Raw genomic sequence first — 18,560 nt, 5'->3', positions numbered from 1 at the left:
ACCGCAGGTCAGATGAGACGACAACAAAGTCGATCATCGACCTGCGGCCTAGGGTGTCCTGGTGCCACGTGCACTGATGGACACCCTTATGCTTGAACATGGTGTTCGTTATGGACAAACTGTGACTAGCACAGAAGTCCAATAACTGAACACCACTCGGGTTCAGATCAGGGGGGCCGTTCCTCCCAATCACGCCCCTCCAGGTGTCACTGTCGTTGCCCACGTGGGCGTTGAAGTCCCCCAGTAGAACAATAGAGTCCCCAGTCGGAGCACTTTCCAGCACCCCTCCCAGAGACTCCAAGAAGGTCGGGTACTCTGCACTGCCGTTCGGCCCGTAGGCACAAACAACAGTGAGAGACCTATCCCCGACCCGTAGGCGCAGGGAAACGACCCTCTCGGCCTGGCTCCAGGGTGGGGCCCCGGCTGCGCCATACCGGGCGACGTCACGGTACTCATAATTTTATTCATCATTAAGGGGGGTTTGAACCGCTCTTAGTCTGACCCGTCGCCTAAGACCTGTTTGCCTTGGGAGACCCTACCAGGGGCATATAGCCCCAGACAACATAGCTCCTAGGGTCACTCGGGTACTCAAACCCCTCCACCACGTTAAGGTGGCAGTTCTTGGAGGGGCTATTTTGGGTTATGTTCAGATAAAAAGTCAGATTCTGGAAGATCGAGGTTTATTGGATTAATTGGAATGAATGAATATCTGACAGACCTTTAGCGTGTAATGTAGAGATGTAGCCCAATCATATTGAAGTAAAAAGCAATGGTTTAGAAACCCATTTCCAAAGGCTGTAGCTTACACAACCCATAAGGTAAAATGCAAATTCCGTTTTTGGCCAACTATGTAAACTCTAACATTGATTGATCCCGCAAAAGATGTGCAGTTGGTTATAGGCTATTCCTAGAATTTTTTCCAATGCCTCTTAATATGGAAGTAATCAGATTACGTTACTGAGTTTGAGTAATCAAAAAGTTACGTTATTGATTACAAATGTGGACAAGTAACTTGTAACTGTAATGGATTACATTTAAAAAGTAACCTACCCAACCCTGGTTATCGTCACCTTTCTTGATAGTTATTGTATCAATGTCATTCACAAATGAAAGAAAAAAGTATGTTGTTATACCATGAAAGAGAAAAATACGTTCTTACGCCACGAAATGAAATAGCTTTGGCAGACTCGTTAGCAAGTGCTCAATTCATATAACTATTCCAGAAAGTTAGTTGATACTGGTAAAGCCTATTACTGGCGAATAAGCTGTTCAAACAGCCAGTGGTAAAAGCTAACAGTAGATGCTATTTGTGGTGGAGCTAAACTTAGTAAGAAACGTTAATCAGTTTAACTGCATCAATATCATTCACGAATGGCCAGTTAGCTGTTAAGATGGCCAGTGGCAAAAGAGGATTTGTTCAGGATAGACACCATTGAACATAAAGCTCTGTGGTGTAATGGTTAGCAACACTGACTTTTATGTTCCTTAAACCTTTCTTATTCATTTGTGTAGATTTTGCACTGGTGCATCAATAAATTACCCATCCCCCAGGTCTGTCAACCAAGAGTTATTTCACCTTTCTCAGTTTAAATGATGACATGGCCAAAGGCATAACAATTGCTAGACAAAACAGTGAAAACAAATACATTACAAAGTTTTATCTACATATCCTTTTAATTATTGTATTAATTACTGTGTTGAGTTGAGTTTACAGTGTCTTCACTCAGGATTGTTCTTTTGGGGACGAGTGATGATAAGAAGAAAGTGGTGGGCAACATGATTTTACAGAAAGAAGCTTTTAAGACTCATTTCTTAACCAATGAACCACAGTACCAGTCAGCCAGTGGAAAAGTGAATGGCAAGTCAGTAACTGTAGTAAAGGCTCCAGACTTCTTCTCTAACCATCTGTCTGTGGAGTCCATGATGAAGGAGATGGAGAAGTGTAAGACCCTGACAGCCCCTGGACCTCATGTTCTTCTGCTGGTGTTGAAGCCTGAAGAGTTCACAGAACTGAACAGAAACACTTTGAACTTGATTATGAGTCTGTTTGGTAAAGAAGCCTTCTAAAGAACGGAGGATGGAGGATGAAAAAAGGAAAGAACAAGAAAGTTTGCAAGAATGAAATTGGAGGAAGAAAAGGGGAAAATGGAAAAAGAGATACAAACTCAGAAAGAAAAGTTCGAACAACAACAAAGCACAAAGAGGAGAATGACCAATTAAAGAATCTCTATAGTCATGATAAAAAGCAACTGACAGAAATAATTAAAGAATTGGAAAAAAGGCATGAAGATGAGATAAAAGAATTGAATCAACAAAAGCCAGGAAAATGTGTAATACAGTAAGAATCCATAACAATCACTAGGAATGTTATAACCCAAAGTAGTTCATACCAGATATCCACCACATATCTTCTACACTGAGACTGCAGTGATGTGAGCAGCAGTGAACTAATAATACAAAGGCAGCATAATAAAACAAATGATTTATCCAGAGCAACTTGAGAGGCTGGAACTGTGAGGTCTGATTTAGAGCATCTGTGGCTTTGTGTTTGTGCCTGGGAGTTCACATCACTCTGATACAGATTCCCACTTTTGTAAATGTACAGTTCTCAAAAATGTCAATTAGCATTTTCCAATCATCATCTTAGACATTTGTCATCTAATTTTATATTGCTTAATATTATAATTGTGGTTGTTGTTTTTGAGGCTGCATGTCTGAATAAACAACTGTCTAGTGTTGCTTATTGTTTAACTAACATCACATGCCACACAACATGCTGTGTTGTTAAGTCTGGTTCTTCCATCGCTGGCTTTTCCCTGCCCATAATGTAAAATGTTAATGTTCTTTGTCTAAAATAAATCACTGCACAAAAATAAATCACTGTCAGCATCACATGCAGTTGGTGCAGTTCTCTTAATCCATGACCACGATGATATCTCCCTTGTGTGTCGCTCTAAATGTTTATTTATTTTCTAGCCTTTTGATTTTGACTTAAATAGAGCCCCCTTTTTTGATTTGTTCTTTGTTTTTTTTGCTCACGTGATTATGTCTTGTACATCGACAACATTTGTAAATACGCATTCATATTCTTTTTCCCAACGAGAGTTTTGTATGTTAAAAAATAAAATAATCCATTCATTATGCTAATGGCAAATTATGCAAATTAGGCGATGATGTCATTTTGCGATTTCTAGTGACTTTTAGGACAGCCAATAGTTACTTTCCTTACTGAGGAGTTGGCAACGCTGGCTTCATATAACTTGTGTGATTTTTGACAAAGTAGCCACAGATTATTTCTTAACCACCTCGACATCATTATCGCTTTCAAGGACATTTCTATTCTCGTATCAACAGAAAACACAGAAAATCTCTTCTAATGTAAAATCATGTTGAGTAAGGAAATAAAAGTCATGACAGCATACCCTTTTCTGGTTTCTTGTTGATGACGACATCAATGGGAATACAGTAACAGAGGAGGGTATATCTGCAAACCTCAAGTCAGGGGCATAACTTATTGTCCGGATATTGGAAAATACCATTTAATTTTACATACTTGGTAGAAGCATAATCAGACTATGTAAGAAGTTAATGTTTCATATAGGATCTGTTTCAATCATTGTGAAAGCTTTCACCAATCTATCTAAATTACATTCAGTATAAGCCTAGAATAACATGTTCCAATTGAAACAGTTATGTGGTTTTCATTACTGTCCACATGCTTCCTACCTATAACGCTCAATAACAAGATGTTCCAGTATGCAATAACAACTAGAGATAACCAAGAGGAAAAGGACATGTGTGTTATGACTACTGAACGCTGTGCTTCTAAATAAAAACGAGTCCACCCATGGAGAAGGTGTGAGTGGCTGAGTTGAATCCTACATGCAGGCTCGTTCCTGGCTCAGTGGAGATCAACGGCTCTCTCCCTTCTGCAGAAGTGACTTCTAAAACGTCTTTCTGACTCTTGGTGTGGTTCTTTCTCATTAGACAAAATAGACTATATAGAAGTTTGGTGAATTGAACCCAACATTAATTGGTGCCGAAACCCGGGATCCGATACCTGCCCGTCGGGGCGACGGAGGAGCAACAGGTCATTAACACCGTCGACGGCCCCGCCGACCTTCACGGAGGGGGACCACCTAGGTGTTGATCCGCGGCCGTCCCGAGGGACAGTGAAGGATCCCGTCGAACCAGGACCTCACCGGGAGCCGGAAAAACGGTAAAAGTTTTCGTTATCTTTTAGAAAATTGTAGTGAGTCGTGTGGAAACCACTAAGAAACTGTATTCGTGGGTTAGATAAAAAGCGTGTCTGGGATACGTTGTCTAGGTCTGGGACCTGGTGGGGAAATCAGGGATTTCTAGCCAACCTAAACGCTCTCTACGGTCGTGGGTTAGATTAAAAATGTGTCAGGGATACGTTGTCTAGGTCTGGGACCTGGTGGAGAAATCAGGGATTTCCAGCCAACCTAAACGACAGTCGTGGGTTAGATTAAAAACGTGTCAGGGATACGTTGTCTAGGTCTGGGACCTGGTGGGGAATCGGGGATTTCCAACCAACCTAAACGCTGAGATCTGGGATTTTCGTGGAGAGACAGTAAATGGTGGATTCGATAGGATTCACTATAAACAAGATAAGAACCTTTTATTGAATTTAAGTTAAAATTAGAGGGGACGTCCCAGGTAAGTAAATGCAATTTTAGTATTACAAAATGGGGCAATGTAATGAGAAAACGTTAACCACAGATGAAAAATACATGCGCAATAATCACCCGGGTGCCATAACGTATATAGGGGAATGGAAAAAACATTTTGATTTTTCAGGCAACTTTAAATTAGAAGAACTGCAGTTCATTAGGCGAAATTTGCAAAGTAAGGAAATTTTAAGCAAGGGAAGAAGACGGGAAAAAATCCAAGCCCAATTAACGGCAATAGCTGTGTGGATAGAACAAGCAAAGAAGAGGGAACAATGCAGGGAGGAGAAGAAGAAGCGGAAAGCAGAAAAAGCATTGGTGGGGTTGGCCAACATCAAGCCTGATGAAGAAACAGGCAGCAGAGATAATTGCATTAACGGAAGCATGCATCTTATATGCAGGAAAAGAGGTATCGATCTACACTGACAGCCAGTATGCCCATTCAACCATACACGTCTACGCTGCACAGTGGGCAAGAAGAGGCATGACCACCTCCACTGGCAGACCCGTGCGGAGTTACTCATAAAGCTGTTAGTAACTATACAGCTTCCAAGAGCATTGGCCGTGGTAAAATGTAAGGCACACACGAAGGGGACAGATGATGTAAGCAAGGGGAATGCATTGGCCGACGCTGCAGCGAAATTGGCAGCCCTGACACACCCGATCATGATCAGCATGGTGGGACAACACACCACTGGAGAACATTGGCTGGTAGGACGGCAGATGGGGAGGGGTGATTCAGGTGTGGTCTACATGACTGATCCCACACAAGACCGGATACAGGAACCAGAGTATGATGAGACCCACGTCATCAAGATTGAACCAAAGGAGGCGGGAACACTGTTCACCTCTATGTCGGCCCTGACACTGAACACTCAAATCAACCCCCTCATACCAATTGAGGTATTGAAGGATATGCAACAGCACGCATCAATAGTGGAAAAAGAACGATGGGAACGGGATGGTGCCTCGAAGAACGATGGAGGGATATACACTGTAGGGGACAGACCCTGACTGCCAAGAAACATGTTCGCTCTGGCTGCAAGATTGAGCCATGGTCCCTGCCATGTCTCAACAGGAGGGATGGAACTAATAATAAGGGATGCGTTCCACGCATCTCCAGGACTAAACTCTTATTTAAAAATTTTTTGTAGACAGTGTTTGATTTGCTGTAGGCACAACCCTCAAGGTAACATAAGGCCAAAACGGGGCAGATGTCCTAGCGGTACTTACCCTTTTGAAATCATACACATGGACTTCATAGAATTAACAAGTAGCACAAATAAATACAAATACTGTCTAGTGTTAATAGATACGTTCTCCAAATGGGTAGAGATAGTACCAGCTAAAAAAGCAGACGCATTGACAGTAGCCAAAGCCATCTGTAAAGAAATTGTTCCAAATCATGGTATCCCGAGAGTAATCTGGAGTGATAATGGGACTCATTTTGTAAACGAAATCATACAGAACATGAGTCAACATTTAGGAATCACATTAAAAAATCACTGTTCATACCACCCCCAAAGTGCAGGGTTAGTTGAGCGTACGAACGGGACTATCAAGCTAAGGCTTAGGAAAACCATGGAACAAACAAATAAAACATGGCCGGAATGTCTGCCATTAGTCAAAATGTACATGAGAATAGTACCAAACACAACGGGCCTGACACCTTTCGAGATAGTATATGGGAGACCTTTCACATTACCGTTGTGGGAGGGGGAACCATGGCAGGAGAATGAGGGGGAATTGGACCCATTGACAGAATGGATGTGCAAAATGTTTAGAGAAAAGAGTGTGCAAAATGCCAGTAACTTGCCAGTCTCCTTGTCTTCTCTTCCACAGGCTCTCCTGAAACCGGGTGACGAAATCCTGATAAAGGTCATCAAAAGAAAGTCCTGGGCGACACCCAAGTGGGAAGGACTGTTCCGAGTACTCATTACCACCCCAACTGCGGTAAAAATCGCAGAACGAAGCACCTGGATACATCAGTCTCAGTGCAAGAAGTTGACACCAGACGCTGCCCTTGAGTAAGTGGGAAGACGGACGGTATCAAAACCCTTGTCCGCCGAAGAAACCAACAGACACTCACTCACCAGCCACAGGGTTGGTTGGACTGGTTCACATCAGGGTCATGGGCTATGGTCCAGTATGCAGAGATACATTACCAACAACTCAATGGACAAGAAATGTATGAGAGACCATGTGACGATGTTTAGACTGTGTAAATAATGTAAATAACCAGACGGTGCCTGACCAAAATTAGGGTGGTCGCTCCTTCCGAGGGCCGGAGGAGGAATTTTTGCCCATATGCTTTCGGGTTTTCGCCTCCCCCAGAGTGCTGTCTGGTGCATTTCTATCCTGTTTTCCTTTTATGAAGGTTGCACTGAAAACCTTAACCCGGAGAGGTGCATCATCTGATTTCAATGGGAACAACAGGAGGGAAATGTAAGAAGTTAATGTTTCATATAGGATCTGTTTCAATCATTGTGAAAGCTTTCACCAATCTATCTAAATTACATTCAGTATAAGCCTAGAATAACATGTTCCAATTGAAACAGTTATGTGGTTTTCATTACTGTCCACATGCTTCCTACCTATAACGCTCAATAACAAGATGTTCCAGTATGCAATAACAACTAGAGATAACCAAGAGGAAAAGGACATGTGTGTTATGACTACTGAACGCTGTGCTTCTAAATAAAAACGAGTCCACCCATGGAGAAGGTGTGAGTTGCTGAGTTGAATCCTACTGGCAGGCTCGTTCCTGGCTCAGTTGAGATCAATGGCTCTCTCCCTTCTGCAGAAGTGACTTCTAAAACGTCTTTCTGACTCTTGGTGTGGTTCTTTCTCATTAGACAAATTAGACTATATAGAAGTTTGGTGAACTGAACCCAACAGACTAGAATGATTTTTCAGCATGTAGTGAAAGCAAATATACTTTTGTTTTCTATATCAGTGCTTGAACCACATGAACCTAGTGTTATATCTTGACAAAAGATATTGACTGAAATCACATGGATTCTGAGATAAAGTTGTAATGTTAGTTAAATCTTCTTCCTCCATTAGCACACTCAACGTAATGTCGTCATACCCATACATGACACCTAGCGTCCAACTGTGTGTCAAACCAGGATGTACCCAAACTGAGCAATGGCGAACATCAGTGGGCGTAACCTAATATTCAGGAACCCCCATTTAAACTGACCAATGGTGAACATCAGTGGGCGTAACTTAATATTCTGTGGGCGTAACATAATATTCAGGATCCCCCATATTAAGTAACGCCCCTGACTTGCGGTCTGCAGATATACCTTATTGGGATTATGGACCAGGCAAATGGGGTCTGGGACCAGGGGCCTTTGAGCATTAGGAGCCTTGGGCTACAAAACACCCTAAGGACCCTAATGGTCCAAGGCCTCTGGGATATTCTACTGTGAATGCAAAATGTAGATAGATAGACCAATGGTGCTCCAAGTGCCCAGGCTCCACAATCCATACCAGGGCCCCTCAGCTCCACCTGAACCCATACCAGACCAGGGCCCCCCAGCTTCAGCTACACTCTTACCAGTACTTCTCCACAAACCATACTAAGGACCCTCCTCCACAACTCCACCAGGGTCCTGCCACAACCTATATAGGGCCCCCTTGGTCCCGCCACAACCAATACCAGGGCCTCTACCTGGCAGCATGTTAGATATTAGATATTTTTAATATTATGTATTTCATATTATATACAGAATATTCATATTTGATTTTTCAAATTTTTCCATGAATGTGTGCCAATAATAAATAATATTCAAAGACACTCATGCCCTGGGGCCCCATAGAATGTAGATCTGTCTTTGATCAAGACATGACAGTTGTTTCCTTTATTTTGTACATTCACAACTGATATTTCCTGTATTATCTCTGTCCAACTTGCATGAAAACATGAATTATATTTTGGAATGTTCTGGTGTATCCCTTCTGTCGTGCATGGCCGAATAACTGACCACATCCATGTCCATGATATAACTAATAAAAACAAGTGTTTTAAATGTTTGTCATAATGTCATTTCTTTCTGTTTCAGTTCAGGTTGTTGGTCAGACTGAACCAGTTGTTGCCACCGTAGGTGATGATGTCATCCTCCCTTGTACTCTGAGAACCTCCAGCAGCACCGTCAACGCTGTTGAGGAGTCAGTGGAGTGGCAGAGACTTGACCTCCAACCAAAAGAGGTGCATTTATACCGTAACCTTGACGATTACAATGATGACCAGAATCCATCCTACAGAGGAAGAACGTCTCTTTTCAAAGGAGAAATTAAGAATGTGAGCGTCTCCCTAAAACTGACCAGAGTGCAACTGTCTGATGCTGGAAACTACACCTGCTTCATTCCAACACTGAAGAGCCCTTTTAAAAAGCCACGGTTCAACTCATTGTTGGTGAGTTATTTAAACTTCAAAAATACACCCTAATTAAATAACAAATAACTATTCAAGCATTTGTCCTCCTTATGTCAAGTCTTTTCATGATTATGCCTTTAGCTACAAAGCAACCACAACAGTCACTCACTGAATATTCGCCCAGAAGACTGACAACAACATGTTAACCTGTAGAGTTCTACAGCAGCAGATCAACCACATGATGGAGACAGAGATTCATGTTAAAGTTGAGCAGTTTTTTGATACATTAATTTAATATCATCAACCCTTTTTCGTCCAGAAGGTAATAAAGGATTCAGCTTGGTGGTTGGGGATGTCTTTATTATATAATAGGGATTTATAATATAAACATTAGGCTTTTATAATTGTTCTACGTGGGTTATGTGTTTCAGATTGAATGTCTCCTGACACATCCCAGTCCTGGAGGAGTGGCTGAGGGGGTGGCTGGTGGAGTGACTGGTGGAGTGGCTGGAGGAGTGGCTGGAGGAGTGGCTGGAGGAGTGGCGCAGGGTTTGGTGGTCTGATCTTGGTTCTGACCTGGGGTCCTTTTCTCTGAAGAGAAAAGGTCTACAGACACTGGTCTGTCGAAAAGGTAAATCATTGATGGGAGTTCCTCACCAGTAGCTGATTTATAATTTTGCATTTCTCACAATATTCTTGTCTTGTCATATTGGAGAAGCAGACACTTTGAGATTTTAAATGACTCCAGGACCTTAAATAAAATTAAAAATATGTTTTCATAATTTTTCTACCCACTTTTTTATACTTTATGACTGGTATGTTTGTTGTTATTTAATTTCATCCTATTTGCTGTGTTTATGGTATTATGTTGAGATTTTAAATGCACTTAAAATTTAATTTGATTTGACTCTGATATGAAAAGCACATCAACTTGGGCTTCTTGCAATATAATTTAACTCTGATGAGCTCTGCCTCATCCATTTAGATTTTCGGTTTGATTAGTTGCATTTAAAAGGGACTGATGAAAAAGGTTTATCTAGAGACAGTGTTGTCTTGAGATAAATTAGGGATCTAATGGAAAATAACATAAGACAAAAATGTCCAGTGTTTCCAGGTTTAGCTACAACAAGTTTTAGTTCAGTCTTTATTTTAGGTAAATCACTGAGTGTGTTAAATTTCATGTAGGTATTTCTTTTTTTAATTTTATTTTTGTAGTTGCCCTTATCGACTGTTTATTGAGTTCATATTAATATAGAAAACATACTATTAGCCAACTGGCCATTTCTAATCACTTTCTCATTCTATTCTGTTCAGGAGTATTAAAGGAGAAACTACCGACAAATGAGATGTCAAAGCAGATGGAGAATTCATTGTTGAATGTGACAGTCCAACATTGAATCTGCAGAACGGCACTTTGCAAAATGATGCTCACCGTGTTGTCTAGGAAACGGATTCATCAGGTCTTCCTGCTGGACCTGAAATGATCTAATAGGATTGCGATGTCTGGACATGGCTCAGGGAAGATGTTTTGAGCAGGGGGGGATGACACTGGTTGATCCTGTAATGGAATTGAACAGTTATTACTGGGCCTGCTCAGCAGAAGCCCCTAGTTAGTTCTTCGGCACACTTATTCTTTAGAACGCTACTCCTCCTACATTGTTTATGCTAGAAACTTAGTTCAAACTTTATAATGTGTAGACTGATCCGGATTAAGTTGCCTGCATACAACCTTTTTATATCTTTTATGTTTTTTTACTTTCATTACACATTTAAAACAGGATTGTTTTCAACTTTTCAATAACCGCTTCAATGGATAGTACTTTCTGAACCAAATGCACAAACATGGCTTTACCTAAATGTACCTCTACTTTACAGCTACATGAATGAGAAAGAAGTAGGGCAATCTCAAACCAAACTCCAGACTCCACACTGTAACTGGAGTAACCATAGCAACAGGATATTTTGTCACTTTTCATAACCAGCGACAATAGACACATACTTTCTAGACCAGATACACAAACATGGATGTACTTAAATGGACCAATATTTCTCACCTATTTAAATCAGATTTATGAAAATATCTCTTACCAAGCTCGAGATTTTGCCACCGACACATGGCAAAAGATTTTTTAAACAATATTTTCCAAACAGCTGCCGTTAAAACCACTTTCCCTCCTCTGAATGTAAAAGACACCCAGACTTGGTACTGCCCTGTGTTGTAAATAATGGTCCCAGTAACACACTGCAGGTTCTGTACTGTATGATTCAATGGCAGCTAGTTCAACCACCCTGGAACACTGAAGGGAGAGTGAACCGGCAGGATGGTCATTTAACCTAACCAGGACTGCATAGCCTGCCTACATCTCACAAATACACACATGCTTTTCTATCTTTGTGAATATGAAAACCCTAAACTGTATTTGTGTTTTTATATTAACCATTTTGGTAAAAAACATGACATATTAAAGGAGGGCATTAAAGGGTAAGTGGGAATCATGATACTGCTATTTTTGCAGTATGTTATTTTTTTACCGTTATTATTGTAAATATAAACCAAATGGGATTGTCATGATTTTACAATGTGAATTTAATGTATGATCACCCCTGTATATGAATCAGTGCAGTATTTATAAAAAAAAAATACAGATTTACAGTTACAGTTATACATCAGGAAATACATTATTTTTTTACTTACAGTGAACCACACCTTCAATGTGTTTCTTAATGTGTATGTCCAAATGAGATGAGTCCATATGAACATTTGATGTTATTTTGTTTCCCTTAAACCCTGTTGGGTCAAATGGGGGGCAAACAGGCTGTTACTGTCTTACGGTTTTAGGGTAAACTATTAAGGTTAGCATTAGTATTCAGGGTTAAGTTTACGGCATTGGGTGTAACATTTTGGGTTGGACATTACGGTTAGGTTAAATTTAGGAATAACGGTTATATTATTGGGATTATATTAGTGAGAGAGGCCTGCTATATTGTCTCTAACACTGGGTCTATGTGAACAGTGTGAACTGGCTAGCTAGTTAGCGATACGCTTTAGTAGCAGAGCATAATCACTCCATCTGAGACCTTGACTGTGGGTTTGAATGTAGCATAATGATACCAGCTGTCCTCATTGTAACATAGTGTAATGATAAAAGCTGTCCTCATTGTAACATAGTGTAATGATAAAAGCTGTCCTCATTGTAACGTAGCATAATGATACCAGCTGTCCTCATTGTAACGTAGCATAATGATACCAGCTCTCCTCATTGTAACGTAGCGCAATCATACCAGCTCTCCTCATTGCAATGATACCAGCTCTTCTCATTGTAACATAGCGCAATGATACCAGCTTCCTTTAACTGTCATTCATTTCAGTTCACCTCCCGCAATAGATAAACACAAGGCAAAAAAGTCAATGTATAACACCTCTGTCCTCTATAGCTGTAACACTATAACACCACCAGGTGGTGCTAATAACCACCAGACATTATTCTAAATTACCATTAAATGAATGGTCGCTGTCAATACAAATTCCAAGGTATTTGTATGGAGGGGACTTATTCAGTTATAGAATGGGCTACAAGTGTCACATTCCTAGTGTCCAAAAATGTATAATTTTATTTTTTTTCTGTTGATAAGATTAACTGAAAACTGTCCAACTTTCATAAATAGGCTCTTGTAGCTTGGTCATTACTTTATAAACATAATTTTTCCCCATATGAATATTACATTTGGAAAAACCACGATATACGGCTTAAGAAGAAATCACAATTTTTCCAAAATTGGGTTGAAAACAGCATTATTCTAGTTGGACAATTGTTGAATAGTAGTGGTCTATCCTATACAGAATTTCTAGATACATTTAAAATTCCAAATTCACCAAAAGAATATGCTGTAGTGTTTGGTGCTATTCCGAAGGGGACATTCATTTTATAAAAAAATGCTGACATTGCTTATGGCACTTTGATTGATGCAGATGTTGGTATTTATGTTATTCTTAAAGATAAATGTTGTAATAAAAGTAGCAGAAATCTTATTGTCAATGCCAAATTGCCTCCAGCGAGATTCTTTTGGACCTCTATTTTTTGGGGCTTGGAGCTGATGCCTAGTTGAGATATACAGTTATGTTTTGAGGGTGACAACATCACTGGGGGAGACATATGTTTTTTTAATTACAAATTGCACTGGGATTATTCCATATCCACAAACAGATATTGTAAGAATCTAAACAAACTTTTTTTCCACTTAGAAAATGAAATTGTACAATATGGCACCACTTTATGTAAAATGAAAAACAAGAAAGCAATGAAAACTTTTAGTATTTTGTTTAAGTATAATATTTTTATTTAGATACCCTGGCAATGTGCAAAGTTATAATTTCTTATGACTGTGACTTTACGCTTTGTTGTGATCTATTGTTAATAAAGCATGAGATAAAATAAAAAGAAAGACATGCCGCTTTTCAATCATGCTTTAAAACAATCAAAATTACACTACAGCCTAATTATCAAGAACTAATGAAATTCACAAGCTGGTGAATGTCAAAACATTTCGGCTATGCATCATTCATTATCAGTAACAAACGGGCATCCACAATACCGTTGACTAATGTCAGCATTGGCTTATAATTTTGGGAGGAACGTCAGCTGGCTGTTAGTTCAACTTGTAGAGCTGTAGATGGATATTTAGCTGTTTTAGAGAGCCTGTTCGAGTCTAAACGATAACTTTTTCATATATTGTTTTCCTGATGACTCTGGCAACAATGCATTTGTAATTTCTACGTCAGGAATATTCGCTCCTGACCTCTGTGATCGTGTGGTGGTCTTGTGTATTCCTGATGTGGAATATTTTATGATGGTATAACTCCAGCGTTTCTACATAGAGATGTATCATTCAGATGTATGATCACCAGGTGATTAATGATGTTTTTTTTGAAGCTTTTTTTGATCCCATGCATTTTCGACATGGACTAAAAACATCAATCTCTACTGATAGGCACTGAGGCCTTCCTCCATGCCAAGTTATTTACAAGTGCTTCCCATATATTGCACATAAACGATAGCTAAGTAGGTAAAGATCAGAATTTGATAATCTGACATAACTGTCACAATGTTGAATCTGCTTTAAGTTTTGATTTTATGTGACAGCACACATACTGAAATAATAATATTTATTTTCGTATAAGTTTTGTTAATATTCTGTCTTCCACAGTCTCAATTATACCAAGGATGCAAACGTTTATAAAGTATTGTTGATCAGGAGATTTACTAAATTCTCCGATCGTGGCTTGCTTTGAAATTTCAACCCATTCCAATCCATGTGAAAAGGCAGAGGCCTTTTTACATCAGCAGTTGTCACAAAGTGCTTTTACAAAACTCCCGGCCTTAAACCCCAAGGAGCAAACAACAGTAGTGTTGAAAATCAGTGGCCAGGAAAAACTCCATAAGAAGGCCAAAATTTAGGAAGAAACCTAGAGAGGACACCGGCTCAAAGGGGTGGCCAGTCCTCTTCTGGATGTGCCGGGTGAACATATCAAGAGTACAAATTGTAATAATTAATAAATGCATGTGGGATGAGTCCAGAGCCTATTTAAACTTAGTCCAGGTCGGAAGCATGACCAGATGGACAAGGACAGGGACAACACAGGGGGAGGTGTCAGCACAGTGGCAGCTGAAATCATCAGGTATCGTCTTGATCTGCAACACAACCAGGAGGACTTTGGACAGGGACAGCAAGGGGTCTTTCAAGCCTGGTACTCCTCAGGTGTGGGCCAGGACCTCATGTCCTCCTAAGTTTAAAATGGCAGGAGACAGGTAAAATGTAGAAAATGCATTCCTTAGATCTACAGGAATTTATGGTGGAGAAGGAGAACTGAAATAATACAAACCAAGAGTTTCATGAGACATAAGTAGTCTCATAGTAGTAGTAAGTAGTAGTAATTCAGAATGACAGGCGTGTGGTCTGTCATTCAACGTCATCGTTGCCCTGGTTACTCAAACGCGTGGTTACATTCTATAGAAGAGCTGTTCACCCAGATACACAAGCCAGTCATGTAGGCAGAAGACAGGAGTTGATCCAAAGTGCTTTACAGTCCAGGCAGATGGATTAACATGGTAGGCTATACGTGCAGGCGTATATTAGACAGGCCTTTGATTTCCATGGGTGGGCACCTTATCCTACATATCTACATAGATATGTAACTTCAACAAGAGGGGCGGAAAGCAAATCATTTTTGCACCCATTGCCTGCTGAAGCTATATACTAGTAAAATACACAGCAGCCAGTCAAATTCGAAAGCTTTTATTAACTACAGTAGTTACACATTCTTTGTAGTGATGTAAAGTACATCTTTGATTGCATTTGAAGATGAAGGCAAGAGAGCCAGCCTACATTCCCAACAGTAATTAGTGAAGTAATGTACGGTAATGTACATTTGGAAAATCTAGATGTACATGCCAGCGGCTTACACGCCTACACTGTCATAATGCGTGATAGGAATTATAGATGAATAGATCAGGGGATATATTTTATTATTAGGCCTACCCGTCAGGGTAATGTCTCTTATGTCTGGGAACGACCCTGTGTGTCACTGTACATTTCTAAGTGGTTTAATTGAAAGTAGATTTTACTTTGATGACAATCTGGGTATTTGTTTCTTAAAATGACCACATCATTGATCTGTTTTAAACTGTCAAGTGCTGATCACATTACAGTAACTGTAGCCCAGCCAGTTGGATAAGTATGGATCACTAAGATGTACCAAAACATGTCATAGAAGGTTCTGGAATGAGGAAAAAGCTTTAAAGTGGCATCCTTCCTGTATGATCAGGAAGGAGTTTCGGTTTTCATCAGCTTGGCAAAGTGTCTTTTTAGAGATGTTTTGGAATGGAATGTCAGCTATTTTACGAGCAGAAATAAAGGACATTTCTTATCCAGTGCTTCAGCTATTATGTATTACTTTGTCTTGCCCTGGGCTGCTACAGCAGCCAATAGCCTGCAAGAATTAAAATTTTAATGTAAGCATATGTAAGAGGCCCTATGTAAGAGGGCTACTCCTGTTACTCATCCTCCCTAAAGTCATCAGCTGACTCTGGGGGTCTGACAGTGTTAAAACCCCCATGGGGCTCACAGAAATGATGGTTCTAACTCTGGTAACTATCGTTGTATATCTTGAAGCCACGCCCACTAGGGGAGCTAAGCTCCTATTGGTTTAACACTTTCCAAATGAAACACACTACACACTAAATTACTTCAATATCAACATCCACACACTCGTCTAAGTCCTCCATGCAGTAGAGTAAAAAACAGACAGAGTAAAACATGAGGACCATGTCCACAAGATAGAAAATGATAAAAGAAATTTTTTTTCACCACAATGCCCCTCTATCTTGTACTCCTAACCCACTGAAAAAAGCAGCAGAAGCAGCCACTCTGAGTGGAATTATGAACTTTGAGTCCACACTTGATGGTGGGGGAATATGGTCAGAAAAAAAAAAATATATATATATTTATGGTGTTGGCAAAATGATAATATTATTGTCCACTAAACTTTACAAAAATTATATTAAATTAATTAGATTTTGCTTTCAGTTGGAGAGCCAGGACTCAAGAGATGCAACAGCTCAGAATGGTTTCCCACTCTGAGTTATCATTAAATGTCAACCAGATCAACTGTTTATATATTATGCAGTATTAACATTAATTCTAAAATGTATAGGGTTAAAGAGAAACAGCTACAACTCACATTATTTTAAAGATCTGTGTTCAAAATGTCTACATTGACAAGATACTATTTTACACCAGAGGTGTTGTATGTTTGGTGCAGTATTGTTCATAGTGAAACTAAAGAGACAATACATTTTACAGCAGAATTTCTCACATTTATTTGTGATGCTGTTTATGTTTCAATGTCTGATCTAAGGATTGTTCTGCTGGGTAGGAGTTTCTCTTGGAAATATGCAGTTGGAAACTGCATTTCACCATGATTCTGATCCAAACCAATACGTTAAAATTAGTCTTCCAGTGGAGGGGAGACTCATAACTGTGATCAACACTCCAGATCTGTTAAACATCTCACATGACAAACTCTCAGAGGAACGGAGTCGTATTAAAACTCTTTCTGAACCTGGAACTCATTTGTTCCTGTTGGTGTTGCAGCCTGAATTCTTCACAGAAAAGAGAAACAGAATAAGGAACATCTTTGATATCCTCAGTGAAAGGTCCTTTAAATACTCAATGGTTCTGACAACTGATGGAGACAAGAGGGGACAACGTCAGGAGAATGAATGTCTGAACCTGATGATCAAAGAATGTAGAGGAAGGCAGTGCCTGATGAACCTCAGTGACCATATTTACCTAATGACACGTATTGACCAGATGGTGACGGACAATGGAGGAGGATATGTCACCTGTGAGATATTAAATGCAATTGGCCTGATACAAGGGAAAATGGAAAAACAAGCTGGATGTCACGTTTGTAGAGTAGGAGACGGAGGCAGGCGCAGAAAGTTGAGGGTTTCCCCTTTTAATTTAACAAAAATTAAAGAAAACCAAACGGAGTGCCAGGCACTGCAAAAATGCACAGGAGCACAGGAGCACAGGAGCACAGGAGCACAGGAGCACAGGAGCACAGGAGCACAGGAGCACAGGAGCACAGGAGCACAGGAGCACAGGAGCACACAAACATAACAGGCAAACAAAGCACAATGACCAACAGTAACAGGGAGAAAATGGCTGAACTAAATACACAGACAAACGAGGAGAACAGAAACAGGTGAGGGCTAAACACCAGGAGAAATGAATATACCGATCAACTGAAACAAGAACAGGAAAGACCATACAAGGACAAGACAAGGACAAACAGAAAACATGAAGTGGAACAGTCCCTGCAGGAAGGGACCATTACACTGGAAAGGAGATTTTGGAACAAAGGGAATCAACAGAACCGAACTGGGAGAAAATTAAACAAACTGGTCATCACATATGATGAACAGAAAACGGACAAAAGTCATAATAAGACAAATATTGAATAGGACTTACAGTTTAAGTACATAAATTGCAAAGATTGAAACTATCAACTTTTTTTCAGGATTGCATTCACTTCTGAAACAAAAGGAGGAACAACCCAGCAGTGGAAACAAATGTGGGTAAAATGTAAACATCATACTCATTTACACAAAAGCTCAAACTCCCAAAGTATTTTGAAAGGGAGAAAACTTTTGGACAATGTGGATTTTAAATTATTAAATTGGCAAAGGTTTTAGGTTTCACATGTATCATTCAATGCGCTAAAAACATCTTAAGTATTTCCACCATGTATGAAGGGGGGTTGGCTGCAACTGAATAGGTCTTCAGGGCATTGTCATGGTTTGGCCCATGGCCATTCTTCCCTCTCGCACTTCACAGCGTAGGCACGCGACAACGTTCCTCGTCGCGTGCCTACTAGTCGTCACCATTCCATAAATCTATATAAATATATATATATATATATT

The 18,560-nt window shown here is 40.0% G+C and overlaps 1 long non-coding RNA gene across 2 annotated transcripts; it reads left to right on the top strand.

Moving 5' to 3' along the window:
• The first annotated feature begins 3,846 nt into the window (after nt 1–3,846).
• LOC109616823 lies at nt 3,847–6,795 on the top strand. Of its 2 annotated transcripts, none has more exons than XR_004575620.1 (2): nt 3,847–4,219; nt 6,534–6,795. It is a non-coding gene; the product is annotated as an uncharacterized LOC109616823 (long non-coding RNA). The 2 variants fall into 2 exon arrangements; XR_004575619.1 differs by lacking the exon at nt 3,847–4,219 and adding an exon at nt 4,654–4,680.
• Nucleotides 6,796–18,560: the final 11,765 nt, after the last annotated feature.

Source organism: Esox lucius, chromosome 3 (assembly GCF_011004845.1).
Source record: "Esox lucius isolate fEsoLuc1 chromosome 3, fEsoLuc1.pri, whole genome shotgun sequence".
Classification (NCBI taxonomy): Eukaryota; Metazoa; Chordata; class Actinopteri; order Esociformes; family Esocidae; genus Esox; species Esox lucius.
Note: the sequence above shows the minus strand (reverse complement) of the source record. Positions and strands in the feature narration are given on the sequence as shown.